Genomic DNA, 7,572 nt, shown 5'->3' with positions numbered 1-7,572 from the left:
AGAAGTCACCCCTCGCTCCTCTCACGCGAGGGGTGACGCGACAGAGTGCCGTGCGCAGTGGATAGATGGATGGATGGATGATTGAGGCTCAACCCTTTGATTCGGGCGGCGGCGGCGCGCGCCACCTAGCCTTTAATGGTTCCATATGCATGCATACCTATGTATTTACTCCTTTACTTTTGCGTTGATATTATCAACCAATCAGATAGTCTCCGTTTAGTTATTTCTACCTGTTCAAAGCCTATTCTACTTTCACTGTATTTAAAACCCAAAGCTTTGAATAGTTCCCCGTTAGATTCAACTCCGCCACAGTGGGCCCCCTAGCGTTTGGGGCGACGGTACTGCGCATGCGCAGTGCCGTCGCTTGAAGTGATAGGGGATCCCAACGCTTGCGTCCCCCCCCCCCCCACACACACACATGAACCTACCAGAAGGGTAGCCGGACCGCTGCAGTTGTAAAAGAGGGGTGTAGTAGCTAGTTAACGCAGGCTACTTCACCCCTCAGCTATAGCTAGCGTGAGCTGACACAAAAGTGCCCCTTCAAGCCACGTCTGGTCCTCTCCGGCTGACACAACTCCTCCCGACCAGTTCTGCGGCTTTATGTTCACCACCCCTTCTCTCGCTCTCTCCATAATTCATCCCTAACCGGGAGGCGAAAGGCGACTAAACATGTTTGTGAGAGGTACCGCGTCCGCCCGGCTAGCTCAGTCGGTAGAGCATGAGACTCTTAATCTCAGGGTCGTGGGTTCGAGCCCCACGTTGGGCGTTAATTTTTTTTTTTATGTCGCTTGCTTTTTTTTTGTCTGCTACATCTACCACCACGAGCTACTTATGTGGGAACGCCCAAACTTGCCTGCGAGCCTAAAATGATGGGTTATAATCCACGCGTCACACCTAATCGTCGCTACTAAAATTCGGCATTCTCTCTCTGAAAATTCATGAGTCATGAATATACAAAAACCAAAATGTTGGAAGGCGATTAAACCTCCAGATGAAGGAAGGAAGGAAGGAATAAAAAAAAACAACTTTATTTAAGCCCAGCACTAAGCCCGCTAAGGCCCGTTGTTGATCCGCCGAGACCGAGTGAAGCCAAGCACTCCAAGGAGGCGAAGGTGGTAGAGGGAAATAAGGAGAGGTAATAGCAGTGTTACAATATGATGAAAGCCTTCCTGAACGAGTTGTGGGTGAGATTGGGGCGGAGTCACTGGTCACTGCCCTCTATCGCCTCCCCCCTCGCGTGAGGAAAGAAGTGTGGTATTTACATTTTTCTTTACTGCAACGTCTTCAAGATCAGCACAAATTTTGAGTGTACTGTTTTTGCGATTCGGGCATATTGTGACGTATGATGGCGTATTAATTAATTTGAAATAATTTCTTTGGTAGCGCACACACACACACACACACACACACACACACACACACACACACACACACGCACGCACGCACGCACACACACACACACACACACACACACATACACACACACACACACACACACACACACACACACACATATATATATATATATATATATATATATATATATATATATATATATATATATATATATATATATATAAATGAACTACAGCGGTGCTACAAGGTAAACAGACCAAGCCAGTTGTCTTTTCATCCACTTTGACTTCCTTTAATTTATCATATATATATATATATATATATATATATATATATATATATATATATATATATATATATATATATATATATATATATATATATATATATATATATATAGAGAGAGAGAGAGAGAGAGAGAGAGAGAGAGAGAGAGAGAGAGAGATCACGTACTCGTAACGCCTGCGGCACATCCGCCGCCAAGGTTTGTGAGTGGTGGCGCTGGCTGCCACTCCCGGGGTTAGTTGTAGTAGTAACACATGAACACCCCACAATGTGGACGCGCGGACGGCGCCGCGGTGGCTCAATTGGTAGATCATCGCACGCGTAATGCGAAGACATGGGATCGTTCCCCACCTGCGGCAAGTTGTTTTTTCACCCACTTTCAATCCAATTATTCATAATTTCCTTATTTCAATTTGTAAATACAAGTAATCTCCCCTGTGTTGTCTTTGGTGTCTTGTTTTGTTGGTTTCTTAAGATATATATATATATATATATATATATATATAATAGTGAGAGAGAGAGAGAGAGAGAGAGAGAGAGAGAGAAAGAAAGGAGTGGAGGCGCACGTAGAAATCGCCCTCTTGATCAAGGCCGGAGCCGAAACCACGAAATTAAATGTTTATTTTGCTTTTGGAGGCGCACGTAGAAAAGAAAAATAAACATTTAATTTCGTAGTTTCGGCAGGGGTCCGGCCTTGATCAAGAGGGCGATTGCAAGCACCCAGAGCTCGATTTACAGTTTTCTCTTTAAGGTAGAAGCATATTTAAAAAAATAATAAACTCTGGACGACGTCATGAATACCAACACGCGTAACTTCACACGCGCAAGGCCATTACACTTGCCGCACGGGCAGGAACACTGACAAAGTAGTTGAAATCGCAAGACAGCTACCACAAGCGAGAGAAACTATGAGAAAACTAAACCTAAAATTTGAAATTCGCTTTTTTGGAATGAAACCGATGGAACGCCCATGCAGGAATCACCCTTTCTTCTTTACGTGGAATGCTTCTCTAGTAGGATACAACTTAAAGAAGCAGCAGCTCGCAACCAAGGCATACGGACTGCCCGTCCTTGTGTTACTTCGCTAGCCAATCACAGAAGCAAACAAAGCCGTCATGTGACGTTTTCAAAATGGCGTTGTACTTGATACCTCCGGAGCGTCTGCTGTTCTTGATTAGTGTTTTCATCGGCGAAGCGATGAGGTGGACAGACATGGACAAAGTGTACAGAGTCTCAGCATTTCACTCTTCAAAAGTGCGTGGCACAGTTCACTTCACTGCCGACACCGTTTTACTCGTTAAACTTCAATGCCAACTGAAGTGAAACTGGACAGTAAATAGTTTCAGCGAAGCAAGCATTTTATTTCGGTTCAATAAACTATTGGGCTTTTACCTTTCCAGTATAATAGATTAGTGAAAACGTATAAAATTACGCGCTTATAATTTTATTTTTGTGGTTACCGCCTTATTTGGGTAACAGGGAAAGTTTGTAGTACGAACTATTTGCAGCCTCGCGGAGGAACAGTGGCTGGCGGTTATATGAGGGCGTGGGCGGGGCATCACTGCAGGCTTAAGTCGTATCCGACTATAGCAATTCTCGAGCCAAGGCATTCCGGCGGTTTCCTAGCGGCGCAAACTACGGCACGCAGCCGCACGAGGTGCAGTGGAAGGGCAGGTTAAGACCTCGTTCTTTGGTTACAGCTCTTGTACTTTCCAGTACACACTTACTTGCTTACACGCTTGCACACTCACTTACACATGTATATAAATGTACCTATCTATGGACGTATGTGTTCCCGCCAACCAGGGTCGCTGGGTAGTCCATTGTCGAGTGGTTAGAACATCGATCTGCTTTGCCGAGATGAGATGCACAGGGGCCGAAACCGATGGTCGGACCAAGTTGGGTCAGTGGGTATGTAATATATGCACCGAAGTGCTGCTTTTAAATGTTTCTCTTGGACGACGACTTGGCGCGTACCCAAGCAAGCAATTCTTTATTATTATTATTGTATGTATATACACATTATACTGGCACTAATGTCCGAATCCTTAGTCAGTGTCGAGATAGCCTGAGACTATATACAATTGGCTTTATGCATACATATATTTATTTGCACTGCTAATATCACTAAAAACGCGCACTTGGGTATGCGCCATTTTTCATTGAACACCTCCTCATTGCCAACTTGGGCCACTGGGTATACGTCCCAGTAGGTGTGTGCCGTTCTTCAGTCCAACTCAAGGAGATTCATCGATACATCCCTACTGCCACATACCCACTTCCGCATCCACAGGGGCCCATGTCGGCTGTAAGGAGGTTCGTTGAAGAGCGGCACACAGCTTGTTTGCGCAGGGTCTATCGCTGGTCCTATGTGGTTCCCGACCAAGTGAAAAATGTTTAGCGATCGGCCGCAGTTTTGGGGGTAGGGTTTCAGTGATTCAGGACCTTCCGATTGATGCATCGGCGTATCGAATAAATTCGACGACTTTCAATGTGCTAACTCTGTTTAGTGTAGAGATTGCATGAGCGAAAAGGCCTGTCTTACCGGGGTATGAGACGTTGAGACAGTTCTCATTACGCAAACGTTTGGCGGGCCATAGCTATAGATTTGGGCGTCTTGAATGAATGAATGAATGAATGAATGAATGAATGAATGAATGAATGAATGAATGAATGAATGAATGAATGAATGAATGAATGAATGAATGAATGAATGAATGTTTATTGAAGAGAAGAATCGCTCGTGACCTGTTTCGGGTTCGGTTGAAATATTTCTGGCAGAAGAAAAGCTACCCCTGGCGCATCGTTGGGACTACGGCGGCAATGCAGAAGTCGTTTGCACTTACTGCACTTACTGCGCGTATACGTTGTCTTGTCCGCGCGTTTGTAGTAATATTAGCAGCGCAAATAAATCTATATACGCATAAAGCCAAATGATAAATAATCACCGGCTATCTCGACACTGGTTAAGGATCCAGGCATTACTGTCAGTATAATGTGTATATTATACGTATAATAACAACAAAGAATTGCTTGCTTGCTTGAGCAGATGTGCTTTGTTTGTTGCTCAAAGAATGCTGCTATTTCGGTTGTTTCATCCAGCCCTTAAGTGATGCTAAGGAGCTCGAGTGTCATCATCTCTACTGCCGATCGCTGTGAAAGTCCTTGAGTATACTATCGAGAAATGCCACAGCAGCGGGAAAAGGGAGTTATATACGGCTTCTTGTAACGAACGTTTACCCTATATATGGTATACCCACGTGCACGAGTAGCAACAGCGCGTTATTACAGAATCGCCACACATTTTCAACTTTCCCCCCTGTCATAGCCACAATTTTACAAGTTTGCCGTAAGGTATACGAAAAATTCTGACTGTTAGTCTTGTGTCATTACACGCTTTTCTTCTACCTTAAAACGTAAAAAAGAGACTTTCGGTACATCGAAACAACTTAAAAAGAAGAAAAGGCGAGTCAACAGCTGTTGACATCGAAGAAAGGCATGCAAAGTCTTCCGGGGCGCATTGGCGTAACACGTGGTTTTCTGTCGCATGTTTTTTTCCATGTTTCTTATTCCGGAAGGAAGAGAAGCTCGGCCAGAATACCTCATATTTCTTCCATGTCAACCGCTGTTGAGTCGCCTTTGACCAGCGCCAGCGTATACCCTGCCTTAGTACTATACCGTATGTCACTCTTGCATATAGCCCTTTACTTAACCTTTACTTCCCTTGGTTGTCATTTAAAGAAAGTGTAATTCTTACGCACCTGCGGAATAATGAATTTTGCCTGCCATATATCCCTGCTCGAACACGTTGTCCACGAGATTATTTCTTTTCGCCCAGAATGCGAACTAGATATGGGTAACGTGTTCTTGCTTTCTGTCTTGGAAGTGTTCTGAATGACCTGCCAATTAGTGTCTTCTTTTAGGCGGTCGTAAAGACGTAAAGTGCGTTATCCTTGTTTTGTATGCTTGATTTCGTTCCTTTTCTTCCTGCTTTGTCCAGTTATTTTCCTTATGTGAACCGACCCTTGCCCTTTTCTGCCGGGCACGGCCCCACAAGCCATCTGTTGGCTTGGGCTGGCCCATATTTGTACCCTATAAATCCACAAATAAAGAATTTATTATTGTTATTATTTACTTTCTTTCTTTTTATTCAGTGCTATGTGCAGGATCGGCCCACGTTTTGCGTTTGGTAAAGCCATACTTCCGGTTCCGGTTATAGGCGCGCGCACTTTGAACGAAGGCAACTGGGTTTAATTTCGGCCTTTCGCTAATTACGCATTATTTCTGCTTCGTATACACAGCCACACCCTAACGTGGTGCGTCTTTTTCGTTCCAAGCTTCGCGTTGACCCCTTTTTCGTGGTCTTGCGTTCAGTAGAAGGCTTCGAATCGCTGACAGACGAAAGTGGTTATACGCCATCTCACAAGCTGGTTGCAGCACTGCTGAAGGTGCGAGGCGTACACAGGCAATATCCTTGCGCAGCGGTGTATAGTTCCGATCGTAACTGGCTGATTATTGGCTACACGAGAGAGATTTATTTTTGCTCGCCACATGATACGGTACAGCGATGCGTGTTAGGACCTTTGCGCATTCACGTCGTATACCGAGAATTACTGTGGAAGTTACTGCCGGTAACCGTATAGCCACCCTAATCGTGGCAGCATGACAGCGGTAACCACCCGTTTCGATCCGAATTCGCGCTTGTTACTGGCTCTCCGCCCTGTCAGCAGGACACGTACAAGCGGCGAAATCTGTCATCGCTAAGTCTCATCTCAAGCTGAGGTCACATCATTACGTATGTTTTGTCGTAATTATTCAGATCGGCTGTTTGTTTTCACGCTGCTGGGATTAAAGACATGGCACAGAGCGGTAAAACTAGTTTGATTTATAGTTAGCAGATAGCGCCACAGCATTAAAATTGGTGATGCGTTGACGATGCGGAACGCTATATAAGCCTAATTGTTCACTGCATCATCAATTTACTACCCCGTTCTAGCATGCTACGTGATGACGGTAGCGAGCAAACGCCAAGTACACGCGGAGCAGACTCTGTGGTGCAGGTGAATATTTGTAAGGGCATTCGCCCGTACTACTTGCTAAGGAGCCCGCAAGGCAACTACAAAGATGGCGTACAGGTAACGCGAAGCCTTGCTGTCACACGCATATAAACACAGCTTGTGGTTACGGCGCCAAAACATTTTTTGGGTCAATTTACCAACCATGGAGCATGTAACAGGCTGGCAAGCAGACGACGAGCAGACGACGCGGCGCGGGTGAGCACATCTCAAGGGGCAGTCGGCCTTCCTTCCTATTGGTTAATAATTCTCGTAGCTTCCACATAGCTGCAACCACCTTGCGAGATGGAACATAGATGTCAGATACCGCGAACGCACCCCCCCCCCTCCTTTTTTTTTCTTCTTCCAAATACATCTGAAGTCTTCAAATAAGACCTTGCCTTCAAAAACAGGCTTTTTGCTGGGGCGTATAAGATATACAGGGTGTCCCAACTGTCGTGCACCAAGATTCAAAAATATGCAAATGCCACGTAGCTGGAGAGAACCAAGGTAATGTTGTTTGTCGTCGCTTGGAGATACTTAGACCATATTTTTTTTTACATTCTGCCTAATTACATAATTAGTCTTGATTAATAAGTCAACTTCTCAAATATTGTAATTAGATGAAAAATGTCAATGAGAAAATTGTAGATCAACACATGAAAAATTTCCGATAGAGCTTTCTGGTGCTCAATACGCGCTACATAAAAAATGTTCCTCCGAGCGTGATAATTAGGACGAGCAGAAGTTTCCATGGGGCTGCTGGCTCGATGCTGCTATCGTGCGGGCGAAACCATCCATAGATTTTTTTTTAAATTGCGATAAAGGCTTGCCCTTAAGGCATAATTCTTGGAGCGTATATGTGTATTATATGTGT

At 44.7% G+C, this 7,572-nt stretch overlaps 1 non-coding gene across 1 annotated transcript; it reads left to right on the top strand.

Moving 5' to 3' along the window:
- The first annotated feature begins 693 nt into the window (after positions 1-693).
- On the top strand, positions 694-766 carry TRNAK-CUU (transfer RNA lysine (anticodon CUU)). The gene has a single exon. It is a non-coding gene; the product is annotated as a tRNA-Lys (tRNA).
- The last annotated feature ends 6,806 nt before the right edge of the window (positions 767-7,572 follow it).

This window comes from Dermacentor albipictus, chromosome 3 (assembly GCF_038994185.2).
Source record: "Dermacentor albipictus isolate Rhodes 1998 colony chromosome 3, USDA_Dalb.pri_finalv2, whole genome shotgun sequence".
NCBI lineage: Eukaryota > Metazoa > Arthropoda > Arachnida > Ixodida > Ixodidae > Dermacentor > Dermacentor albipictus.
This window is presented reverse-complemented; position numbering and strand designations above follow the sequence as displayed.